Source organism: Podarcis vaucheri (genome assembly GCF_965113315.1).
Source record: "Podarcis vaucheri genome assembly, chromosome: 6".
In the NCBI taxonomy this organism is placed as follows: Eukaryota; Metazoa; Chordata; class Lepidosauria; order Squamata; family Lacertidae; genus Podarcis; species Podarcis vaucheri.
Window position 1 is genome coordinate 84,687,296 of NC_138764.1, and position 13,419 is coordinate 84,700,714.

General features: G+C 45.9%; 1 pseudogene across 1 annotated transcript; it reads right to left on the reverse strand.

Moving 5' to 3' along the window:
- Positions 1 to 977: 977 nt before the first annotated feature.
- Positions 978 to 3,760, reverse strand: LOC309534808 (P2Y purinoceptor 1 pseudogene; annotated as a pseudogene). Its single transcript has one exon. The product of its transcript is annotated as a P2Y purinoceptor 1 pseudogene (transcript).
- Positions 3,761 to 13,419: the final 9,659 nt, after the last annotated feature.

Genomic DNA, 13,419 nt, shown 5'->3' on the forward strand with positions numbered 1-13,419 from the left:
CCCAGTGAAGATTTGGATGCAGTTCAATGACTTATACCTTCTTCTAGCAGCATCAACACAAATTATTACTTTATCCATTTTGAAATTATTGCACTCACTGATTGACCTTGGGCCTTTTTCTCTCTTTCCATCTCTCCCTCCTCCAACCTTCCTCATGGGATAGCTCCAAGGATGCTGTAGCTCTGTGGTAAACCATAGTTGAGTGAAGGCCCATGTTTCTATAGACCATAGCTCAGTGAAGGATCCTGTCTTTGCACATAGGTCTCAGATACAATCCCTGGCATCTCCAGGCAGGACTGCGAGAGACCCTCTGCAAAACCCCAGGAAGCTGTTACCAGTCAATGTAGCCAATACTGAACTAGATAAACCCATGGTCTGATTCAGTATAAGACAACATCCTTTGCCTCTATGCCCACCACTATGCACACTCCTCAAAAGACAGAATACAAATGTGGGAGTCTGACAAATGCGGATGAATCTGTGTGTTTCAAAAACTGATTCTGGAAGATATAAGACAAGTGGGCATTTTCTAAGAGATAAATATTTGTGATAAAGCAAAATCTACCAGACCCTTGAATTCAACTGTTAACTTCACTGCATAATGCACACATTGTTTTACACCCTTTATCTAATTGGCAAATACAGCATATGATGTTCTGATGGGGGGTGGTTTGTTGAGGACCAGGGGGTGGGGAAGTACAGTGGAAGTACAACTTCCACTGGGCATGCTGGCTGGGGCTGATGGGTCCTGGAGTCCAACAACTTTTGTAGGATCACAGATTCCCCATCTCTGTGTTTGGATAATGAGAGGTTTGCTTGGTGCAACAGAGACTCATGTCACATTAGATGTGGTGACTTAGCTCAAGAGCTCATTGATTTTTGTTGGAGAGGCTCCTGGTTCAATCCTTTCTACATGGACCGACAGCCAATCTTTCAAACAACCACAAGCTACCTTAAAATCAAGCAAATGCAACCTCTTCAATGTGCTCAGAACCATTTCAAAAAAAATATTTAATTCCTCATTTCAAAATCTTGAAATAGACACCAAAGGAATTGGTACAAATGAGTAAATAACTCCAGTACAGCTATATTTGTAATCATCATAATGTGCCGTAAGGTCATTTGCACACATTAAGCAGTGATATTGTAAGCCGTACGTGTCTTACTGAGCTCAGAAGAACTTCCTAGGTAAGAGTGCATAAGGTTGCAGACTAACTGGTGTAGTCACTTCAGGATATACCGTACTTTAGAGAATGTTGTCTGATTCAATGTAAACACTGTAACACAGGCCCTCCAGAAACAAAACCACAAGTTTCTAGCCCTCAAACATTTTGCATAGCCCATTTCTTCCCAAATGTTTGTATTAATCATTTGTGGTCAAAAATGTGAGGGGGAAAGAGTCAATGAATTGTTGAAAATCCTGGATCTACAATGACTGCAATAGCATTGGCATGCTTTCTCCAGTAAAGAGAAATGGAAATTTTCACAGATAATTGAAAAGTGCATCTAATACAGGCATCTGGATAAATTTCCTGCTTATGCTCCCCACCAAGTGGTACCACAAATATGGATATGCATAAGGCTTGCAATCCTTCGTGTTAAGTCAGGTTGCTTAAATCCTATTGTCTTCAAATGCACAGGCCTCCAGTCGTGGCAGTTAGACATATACTGAGTAAACAGGTGCAGGACTATCAAATTGAGTAAATGAATAACTGTACAGGTGCAGAATGCTCAAGGTGCAGTGCTATAAATCTTGGCTGTGCATCGGACAGTTTCTGATGAACCCTTCCTTTCTGGTAAAGGACAAACACCACATTCACCCCACTATTGCCTCTGAACATAGCCATTCCAAGAAGCAGTTGCAAGGTTTTCTAGATCTGTTTCACTGGAGAAAACAAGGGCATAAAAGAAATATGTGCTTAAATCACATGCAATAGTGCCTCCATGACATATCACGTTTAGTTCTTTTAAAAACTACCGTAGTCTCTGCCCAGAGAGAAATGGATATTGCAAAGAAGCCCACATAAGCATTTAGGGTATGCTTTTCTTCTTCTAAAGTCAGTTCAGAGATAATTAGACACCTCCTCACATTCTTCATTGAGCATAATGCTTTGCTTATTTTGGTCCAAGCGCTGCTGGTTTTGACTTTGCCAAAGATACCCCAGCGCCTTTCTCATCCTTCGGCCAAAAGCCCTTGACCGGGTCACCAGGTCCTCGCTAGCCATCAGGTACAAGAGAGGATTCACAGCACTGTTCAGGCTGGCCAAGCCTCGTGTCACTTGATATGCGATGTAGATGTTCCTCAAGGTCTGAGTGCAGGACCCCTGGAGCTGCCACCTCCGCGACAGCAAGTTGAGGTTCCTGAAGATGTGGTAGGGGAGGAAGCAAACGGAGAAGAGCACCATCACCAGCACCACCAGTTTGATGCTCCTGCACCTGAGGATGGGGTCCACGTTCCGGTTCCTCTGCAGGACCAGGACCACGTGGCAGTAGCATCCCGTGATGATGAGGAAAGGGATGACGAAGCCGGTCACCGTGATGGTCAGGATGTACGGCAGGTAGGTCCCCAGGTTCTCATGCTCCGTCGTGTCATGGCACTTGACGCCCACACGGTCCGTCTTGCTGAAGATGAAGTCGGGAGAGAGCTGGATGAGGACCCAGGCCCAGACCACGACGCTGAGCGAGACGGTAGGCCCGAGGGTCTGGCACCTGCCCAGCATCCTCAGCGGGTACACGATGCCCAGGTAACGATGCACACTGATGCAGGTCAGGAAGCCAATGCTGGCGTAAAGGTTCAGGTGGAACAGCAGGCGCGTCACCCGGCACCAGCCTTGGCCAAAGAGCCACACGCGACCCAGGAGGTAGTAGGAGACCAGGAAAGGGAGTGTGACCACGTACAGCAAGTCCGCCACCCCAAGGTTGCACACCAGGACGCTGAGGGCGCTCCAGCTGCCCTTCCAAGAGCTGGCGCACAGGTTCCACAAGCCCAGCCCGTTGCCCACAACCCCTAGCAGAGAGACCACCAGGTAAATCGTCGGCAGGAACCACTGGGTGAAATCCGTGTTCACGGGGCACAGGAGCTCAATGTTGAGTGGGGTGGTGCCAGCTGTGGTGTTGGCCAGGCTGTCTATTTCTCCTTCCATGAGGTCCATGATAAAGCTGCAGCTGGGGTAGAGGAGGAACCAGGGAGAGGAACTACAGAAGGGGATCCTGCCAGGACTAAATCAGGGAAAGGAGCAGGGGAGATGTCTATGCAGGAGGGATCTATGAGTTCCCAAGGGAAGGTTTGGGAAAGGAGGCAGCATTGGTGGACGGCAGAGGCACCAGGAGAGCTTTGCAGCCTTGCCTCAGAAGGGAGGTCTGTGAATCAAGAGCAGTTGTGGGCAATGGACACAGAAGGGAGCTAAGAACGGGAGGAGGAAGCAGAAGGTGTCCTAGGACAGGGTGATGAGGATGTGGAAACTCGAGGGAGGGAAGCGGAATGGACGGCGCTTCAGAGGAAGAAAAGGTGCGGGGTTTTTCGCCTCGACGGGGCGGTTTCGGAGGAAGGGGAAAGGGCGCAGGAGGACAGGTCTCACTTTGCCGCTGGTTTGCTTCGCTTTGCGTCCGATCTCCGCCTTCTCCGACTCCAGATTCGACTCGTGGCCCCGGGTCGCGATGGAAAGCCGACGTGCTGCTCGCGGTTGAGGCGTCGGCGGGGCCGCGTCCGCACCGTCGCAAGGGGAGCCTGTCGGATGCGCGCTGCTCCCGGAGCGCGGCGGAGTCTGCAGAGCGGAGGGGAGGTGAGACGCGACGGGACGGGACGCGAGGAGAGCAGGGGGCGGAGATGCAGGAGGGATCCGGGAGGAGCCCGAAAGTGAAAGTCCAAGCTGGGGTTGTTTGGGAGAGGGGAAGGCGGGCGGGGAGGGGGGCGCCTCGGGGGAGGGGAAGCAGGGGGCGTGGGACGGCCACCCTTCCCGTGCCCTCGGTTTGAACCTCGCCTTTGCACGACTACCTAGATTGCATTGGCTTTGCTGCTGGTCCTCACCACGCGCTCCTGCTTTTATTTGTCCTGCGTTCGCGTAGGTTCTCCAAATCCCTCCAGGGAAACGGTTGTGCAGGATCCAAGTAGGTGAAGGACTTGGGCTTCATGGATGATGGCTGTAGCCATAACTTGCCACGATTTCCCCACTTTATTACCTGTGAGTAGCGATTGTAAGCCACTTTAAGGTATTTTATGGTGTGTAAGTGATGAATAAATGCAAATAATAGTTACATGTAACACCTGGTTGTCTGACATGTATAGTCTGCTACACATACAAATCCTAAGAAGCTGGGGACTGGCTTTGCAATATGCTTGAATACAGCTTACATGCGCATAACGTCGTTGGACATGATGATGTAAACACATGGGACATAAATTGTGTCGCTTTGTTGCTTCGGTTTAATTATTTACTTGTGTTTTATCTTGTATTTTATTCTGTGAACTGCCCTGAGATCTTTTTATGAATTTAATAAATATATATAAATATAATAAATAAAATAATCATAATAAATATTCCCACTTAACTGTTTCCATTGCTTTTTTTCTAAAAAAATGTGTAGGGGTACTCTGGTACTCTCATTTTGACTCAAGAAAATCGCCATTTTATAGTTCAAACCAGGAAAAATAAATACAGTAAATGGACAGAAGTACAAAGATTCACAAAATGTTTGGGGTTATGCGTACCCCTGCATCCCCCCCGAAAAAAGCACTGACTCTTTCTTTCTTTCTTTCTTTGTATGTTTTATCCCACTTTTCAAGCAATTGCCTTGCCAAGTAGGTCACATGAATTAGAATAAAAAAGTTGTAGAGTTGGAAGGGATCCCCAAGGATCATTAAGTCCAGCCCACTGTGATGCAGGGATCACAGCTAATGGATCCCTGGCCATCACTGAGTGAGTGAGTTCCCTAGCTGAACCATACGCTATACCCTTCAGGTATTTGAAGATGGCTATCATATCACCTCTCAGTCTTCTCTTCTCCGGGTCAAACATACCCAACTTATCTCAAAAGGGAGAGACAAAGATTGAAGTTTACAAACTAAAATATCAGAATGAGGAAACGGGCTAAGACAACTTTCCTGAGTCTACACTTGATGTTAGCTAAACACTGTGATACTTGCCAAACCAAGTGAAGGGGAGAGGAATCTCTGCTGAACAGTGATGGAAGGGAAGGGGCGCAGCACACAGTGGCTGCATTTGTTGTCATTTAGTCGTTTCTTCGTGTCTGACTTTTTGTGACCCCATGCACCAGAGCATGCCAGGCACTCCTGTCTTCCACTGCCTCCCGCAGTTTGGTCAAACTCATGCTGGTAGCTTCGAGAACACTGTCATCTCGTCCTCTGTCGTCCCCTTCTCCTTGTGCCCTCAAAATTTCCCAACATCAGGGTCCTTTCCAGGGAGTCTTCTCTTCTCATGAGGTGGCCAAAGTATTGGAGCCTCAGCTTCAGGATCTTTCCTTCCAGTGAGCATACAGTGGCTGCACACACACACACACACACACACACACACGTCAGCACATGGCTTTTCCCGGAGCAAGGTTTCCCAAACTTGGGTCTCCAGCTGTTTTTCTGGACTACAGTTCCCAACATCCTTTACCACTGATCCTGCTATCTAGGGTTAATGGGAGTTGTAGTCGAAACAGCTGGAGACCCAAGTTTGGGAAACCCTCCCCCAGAGACTCCTGGGAACTGTAGCAAAATAGTACTGGTCATTTGTAGAAAGCCCCACGTCCAGTTCTGATACCCAAGCATTATCCATCTAGGAATGTGGGCGGCTGCCTTGCACTAAATCATGCATTGGTCCATGGGTAGGCAAACTAAGGCCCGGCGGTCGGATCTGGCCCAATCGCCTTCTAAATTCGGCCCATGGATGGTCTGGGAATCAGCATGTTTTACATGAGTAGAATGTGTCTTTTTATTTAAAATGCATCTCTGGGTTATTCGTGGGGAATTTGTTCATTTCCCCCCCCCCACAAAAAAGTATAGTCTGGCCCCCCACAAGGTCTGAGGGACAGTGGACTGGCCCCCTGCTGAAAAAGTTTGCTGACCCCTGCATTGGTCTATCTAGCTCAGTGTTGTCTGTCTACACTGACTGGCAGAAACTCTAGAGGGCTTCGGATCTGGGACGTCTGCAGCCCTGCCGGAAGATGCTGCTGACTGAACTGGAGACCTGTTGCATGCAAAGGAAATGCTCTGCCTCTGAGCCAAAGCCCTTCTCAAGCAAAAAGAGACAGAATGTATTTATGGCAGCCTTAGCTATTCTTAGGGATTGCTACGTGCTTGGACCACCTGCCTCTCTGGCTCAGGAAAATATGTTGGCCAGTTCAAAACAAACCACGGCTTGCCTGGGGTTTATGGGCATCGAGCAAGAGATCTGCAGTTAGCCCCTCCACACACACCCAGCAGAAACACACACACACACCTCATACACTGAGCCACGTTTGGGCAAGCGTTGGGGTAGTTCCTGCTTGCAGAGCTGAGCTGTTATGGCAGCTTGGCTGCTGCTCAGCGTTGGAAAATGTTGATCACTTCTCCTACCTAGGCAGTTATCTTTCCACAAGGGCCAACAATGATGCCAAAATCCAGCATTGCCTGAGCTCTGTGAGTGCAGCTTTCTCCTGATTGAAGTGCAGAGTGTTTGAGGACTGGGACATTCGCAGGGAAACCAAAATGCTTTTTTACAAAGCTATTGTACTGCCAACCTTACTATATGCTTGTGAAACATGGACCACTTATAAACGTCATCTCCAACTCCTCGAAAGATTCCATCAATGGTGTCTCTGGAAAATTTTACACATCACTTGGGAAGACAGGAGAACTAATATCAGTGTACTGGAAGAAGCAACGATCTCAAGTGTTGAAGCAATGATTCTTCAACATCAACTTTGTTGGACTGGTCATGTTGTGCAGATGCCTGATGATCGTCTTCCAAAGCAACTACTCTATTCGGAACTTAAAAATGAAAGTGTAATGATGGTGGTGAACAAAAGAGGTTTAAAGACTGTCTCAAGGGAAATCTAAAAAAATGTAGTATACACACTGACAACTGGGAAACACTGGCCTGCGAGTGCTCCAGTTGGAGAACAGCCTTTACCAAAGGTGTCATGAGCTTTGAAGACACTCGAACTCAGGACGCAAGGGAGAAATGTGCTAAGAGGAAGGCACACTTGGCAAATCCACACCGTGATCAACTCCAGCCCGGAAACCAATGTTCCCACTGTGGAAGGACGTGTGGATCCAGAATTGGCCTCCACAGTCTCTTACGGACTCACTGTTAAAATTGTGTTTATGGAAGACAATCTTACTTTGCTACAAGTGATCGCCAAAGAAGAAGATTCCTTCCCTCTCCCAGCGGTGGCGCAACATATGTCTGTCTGAAATCAACTGGCTGCAGCTTTGTTTGTGTGCATGGGCCAAGCAAAATAGCACTCAACAGCCCAGGGTCTTTGGTCAGAAGGGGGTCCTTGTTGTTCCAGGGGTCACAGCTCTGGTAGTGGTGCCCACCCTGTGGAATGCCCTCCTATCAGATGTCAAGGAAATAAACAACTATCTGACTTTTAGAAGACATCTAAAGGCCACCCCGTTTAGGGAAGTTTTTAATGTTTGAAGTTTTATTCAAACTGTTTGGTTGGGAGCCGCCCAGAGTGGCTGGGGAAACCCAGCCAGATGTCTGCTCCCATGCATCTTTGCATTCAACATCACATATAAAAAAATGCAAACAGTATCTGCTGGAGGCATGTGATCTTTGTTGGGATTGCAGCAAGCATGGAGAGAGAATGCAACTCTTTTCCCGCTATGGTCCTGAGAAAGATCCCTCCCCTGAAGCTGCTATTTACATTAAAAAATGCAAATATCTCCTCACATTGGCACCAAAAGGTTGGCATTGAATATCTCTTCTAATTAAGCTCCTTCTCTGGGCTAAGTCTGAGGCTGGATTTTTAAAATGTGTGTGTGTTTCATCTCTATCAAAGCCAGCGCATATGCACTCCTTACAGCAGGACAGATTGGGGACACAGAAATATTAGCTGTGCCCACATGATTTTGGCAGTGCTAGAAGATCTCTACTGACGGTCCAGCATGAACAGGTGGCCTTAGCTGTTACTGTACGGATGTAGCAAATAAAGCCCAGAGAAGCAACCAAGGAGAAAGGAGAGAGAGAGAGAGAGAGAGAGAGAGAGAGAGAGAGAGAGAGCGCTGAAGGTCTGAATGATTCTTGCCACCAATGCCTAATGGTGGTTCACAGCCTATCACATATCTGAAGTTCTGTGTATACAGAGGTTACACAATCCTGTGTTGTAAATGTGACTGAGCAAATAATGGTCCGAACGTTGATGCTCATTTTGCACTATGACCTCGAGAGCTTCTCATCACTAAGCATTTTTTTAAAAATCAAGACCAGGTTCTACTCATTTTCTTTTCAATTATTTTTTAAAAAAAACCACACACTTTAAGTTGTGTAAAAAAAAGACAAAAAGCAACCCCACCTAAATTGTCCCTGGTGTTTGTCAGCCCCAGCTTCTCCCTGTGATATTTTTGACAGCAGAATCAGGGAAACAAATGCCTGGCATGACTTATTTCTGCCACCAATGCTTGCCTTGGCTACGTTGCCTGACAAATAAGGATTCTATATTAGAACATAGGGTTTGCCTTGCTTGTTGATGGACCAGGGAACCGTCCAGTTCAGCATTCTGTCTCCAGCAGGGGTCAAGCAGATGCCTATGACATTGAAGCTGACAAATAAGCCATTAAGGGGAAAACCAACTTCTTTTGTTTTGACTCCAGCATCTGGTCGTCAGATATGTTGATCCACATCCAATGCAGCTCTAAAGAAGCATCCCACCAGCGCAAGGATCCCCACTCGTGTGATGGGACTATCCCTCTCTTCTTCCCTTCTGCTGCAACTCCCCCCCATCAGTTCTGGGTTTCCCCCCAAACCCTCCAGAGCAGGTTTATGGAGGGTATGTGGGGCACAAGCAAGGATAACCCATTGTGCAAGCACCAATCCTTGCATTGATAGGATGTTTACTTAGCACTGCATTGGATAGAGACCATTGCCTGTTTGAACATGGATATTCAGTGTCTAAATACAACCGTTTATTAATTTCTACCATTTGCTAATGGACACTGTCTGGTACCCTAGATTTAGGACACTATCGAAACCAGAGGCCTTTCTTCTGGGGATAACAGGTCTGGAAAGATGTTAATTTATTTTTGTATGCCACGACGGCTGCTCGAATTTTACTAGCTAAGAACTGGAAAATACAAGAATTACCAACTGTGGAAGACTGGCAGATGAAGATGGTGGATTTCTCGGAGCCAGCTGACCTGACTGGAAGAATCCGCAACCAGAAAGAAGAGGAATACCAAGAAGATTGGAAGAAATTTAAAGACTATTTGAATAAATACTGTAATATAAAAAATTAGAAATCACTTGAAAGTATCAAATAGGCCTAGGATTAAAATAGGAACTATTAAACAAATGAGGTCTAGAAAGTAAGAAAAGTGAATAAATTAGATAATAACTGGAAATATTTTGGTTTAAGAATAATATTGGAAAGCTGTAACATACAGGTAAAAGGAAATTCAGAAGGGAGGGAATTGAGGAAGTCAACTAACATGTAAATAAGTATGGGTTTTTAAAGGATCAAGTTTAAGTTTGTTTCTTTTTTTATGCTGGTGGATTGTATTGTTTTTCTTTTTGATGCATTCTTTATTCTTTTTTTCTTTTTTCTTTATGTGTTATATGTTCTGGTATGTGTTATAATTGTGGAAAACTCAATAATTGTTTTTTGGAAAAAATAGATTTAGGACACTATCCTAGCAGCCTTCTAATTCACAGGCTGTCTGGTCTAAGTCTAGTTTAAAGATAAAGAACCATAAGAAGGAAGAGCAGCAGAAACTTTGAGTTGCCCATAAATTGTTGGCCATCCTGACACACACACCCCACGCCCATCCATCTTCTGACTGCATGCCAGCAATCTTCAACATCTGGCGTGGAGATGCCTCTGAAGTCCAAGTAAACAGGACCTAGGAATCTGGCTGCATCTCCAGCCCACATGCGGAGCATGTTTGGAAGAGAGAACAAAAGCAAACAGTTGGCATATCACTAAATAAGATGCAGGAAAAGCAGTGTATGAAATTAAGCATGGTCTGAAGAAAGTGGACAGGATGAAGCTTTCTCCCTCTGTCGCAAAACTAGAACTCAATGCAGCTGAACGCTGGGAAATTTACAACAGACAAAAGAAAGTACATCTTCACACACGGCAATGTGAAACTATGGCACTGGCTCCACAAGAGGCAACAATGGCCAGCAACCTGGTTGGCTTTAAAGAGGATAGGTTTCTCAGTGGCTACTAGCCACAATAGCCATATTTCACCTTCACTCTTTTAGGCAGCATGCCTCTGGATACCCTTTGCTGGGAATCAAAGAGTTCTGCAGTTCTTAGGTTCCGCTCACAGGCTTCCCATGGGCATCTAGTTAGCCATTATGAGAACCTTGTGCTGGAGTAGGTGGGCCTTTGGCCTGATCCAGCAGGCTTGTCTTCTTAGGCAACTACAGCTTCTCTGTTTGAGCCTGTTGTGATGGAACTGTGCTCTAATGGAGAGCATTTGGTTCCTGGTCCTAAGTGTGACATGCTTGGTATTGTCAGCAACTGGACATCGGAGGAGGAATGGTGGAGACCGCCTCCCCCTCCTCCTGCACTTCCCAGAGAAGGGGAAGACAGTATAGATTTAGAACAGTGGTTTGCAGAAGGTCACAGTCCAGAGGCTGCAGAGGGGAGAAGCTGAGAAATATTGGGAGAGGAGCAGGAGGAAGAAGAAGCACCGGGGAGAGACAGCTGACAGACTCAGTGTCTTTGGACAGCATGCCAGAACCCCACCCTCTCCCAGGTCCAGGTGGGCATTGAGAGTAAGAGAACAGAAAGTTCAGAGGCAGAAAGCTCAGATCAGCCGCTGTAGGAATGGCATATAATAGGAGAGACGGAGGGGGTGGGACTTTAGTCAGAGCAACATCATCATCCTAGAGGCAGCATCATGCGTCTCTGTTAATACAATCATACCTCGGGTTACAGCCGCTTCAGGTTGTGTTTTTTCAGGTTGCAGACCATCGAAACCTGGAAGTACTGGAATGGGTTACTTCCGGGTTTTGGCATCGCGCATGTGCAGAAGCGCTATATCACGCTTTGCGCATGCGCAGACATGGGTTGTGAATGCTGCGGGTTGCGAATGTGCATCCCACACAGATCATGTTCACAACCTGAGCATCCACTGTATTGAATAAACTACATTGGTAAGAACTGCTTGTTTTCCCATTTCTGGCTGGCAGCCGTAAGGGAAGGGGGTCGGGTTCCCTGAAGCCTGACAGATACTACACAACCGCAACTCCTGAAATATAACCAATCCCTGCTGGTAGGTGACACAAATATCAACATCAGAGAGATGCCATCACTGTATTGTTTCAGACGCCTAATGAAAACATGTTTGTTTCAGCAAGCCTAACCTGATATATAACTTAGTTACATATAGTTTAGTTGCCTGTATCAGTTTTAAATATTTTAAAGGTTTTATTTGTGTTTTAAGGCTGATGGTTTTATACACATTTGTGTGTTGCTATTTTTAAAAAAATTGGTTTGTGGATTTTAGCAATGGTACTTGTACCCTGTTTGATTAAGAGGTTTATCAATCTTTTAAATCAATCAATAACATGAAGTGTACCTAGGGAGTTTAACTGTGCTTGTTTGCAACTCTTGCTTCTTCAAAACAACATCTAGTCAGAAAAGCATAATGCATCTGAAGAAGGAGAGGTATTTGCTTGTCGGAAAAACAACGCTCTGCTCCTGCAGAGCCTCACGGAGCCTCAGGCTGTTGCACAATTAAGCTGGCCTAGATCCCAGGCCCTGCACAAATTCAAAATAGAACTGCTGTCACTCAGGCCTAAAGAGGGCAAGCAAGGTAAGAATGAAGAAGGAGGCAGCATGACTTGGGTCATCAGTGAGCTGCAAGACAATGAAGCTGGATGTTGGAAGATTTGGAGCCAATAAAAGGAAGTACTTCTTTATGCAATGCACTGTTAAACTATGAAACTCACTCCCACATTGATCGCCACAAACTTGGATGGCTATAAAAGAGGATTAGACAAATTCATGAAGAGTAAGTGTTAAGTTGTGGGTGAACATATCAGACGACACAGCGATTCTTCAAACAGCTCTTGTTTATTCACAGGGCAGAACAGAACTGAACTGAAGGGTTTAGCCAGCCTGCTTATATAGAGCTCCACTAGAAGGCAACAGTAACCACTTTCTGTAACTATCCAATCCCTGAACGTCACTTTCAATCCCTTATTTGCATATGTGGACCTGAGTGAAAACTATCTACAGTATCCCCCTGCTGGCCCAGGGTGAGAACTTCAGTACATAACAGTAAGGCTATCAATGGCTACTAGCCATGATAGATTTGCTCTGCCTCCATGGCTGGAGGCTGTAATGCTACTGAACATCAGTTGCTGAAAACCACAGGAGGGGAGTGTGTGCTTGTTCTGCTTGCAGGCTCCCCAGACACATCTGGGTGCTTAGTGTGAGAACAGGGTGCTGTCTTAGAATGGCCATTGGTCTGGTCCAGCAGGCTCTCCTTCTGTTCTTATGAATGATCAATGTGCAAGCATTGAATTCAGAATGAATATTTATTGTCAGATAACCTTTCCAGAAACAAATCAAATGTTCATTAAAGACAGTATGGTCTGATCTCTGTGTAAGTTTTGTGCAAGCACATTTGCAAAGCTCAGCAGAGAGCGCACAACTTTTGGAACAATGGTATGGTGAGTTCTCCTTATAAGCAGCCATTCTGCTTCCTTCCTTCTTCTCTGGGAAGTGACTTCCATGGACTTGTTGTGCAGTCCGATAGGCCATCTAATGTTTTAGACAAACGCTGCAATCGTATGAGCACTTCCTTGGCAGTAAGACCCACTGAACACAGCAGGACTTGCTCCTGCCTGCATATTCATACCTTGGGGTGCTCTGAACATGTTCAGTTAGGGGGCATTGGAACATTTTATGCTCACATGTTGAAACCGAACAAACTGCCCCAAGCACCTTTCAATGACTTGAAGCTTTTGTTGTTTGATTTGTAATTTGTTTATGGAAGCAATCTGAGTTCCCTTATTTATATTTTAAAAATATAAATCCTTTTAAGTTTCTCCCCCCCCCCCCCCAGTTTCCCTAGCTATTTCCAGTTCCACAGTCCTTGGCCTGGATCAGTTTTTCTATTGCCAGCAGCCGTTTTTGCATTTTCTCATCATTCCCTCACTCCACAAGCCACAAACAAACCTATCTCAATATATCTTCCAGGAGGTGGCCAAATGGGCAGTAACTTTTTTTGCTCGGCTGCACAGTTTGATGTAA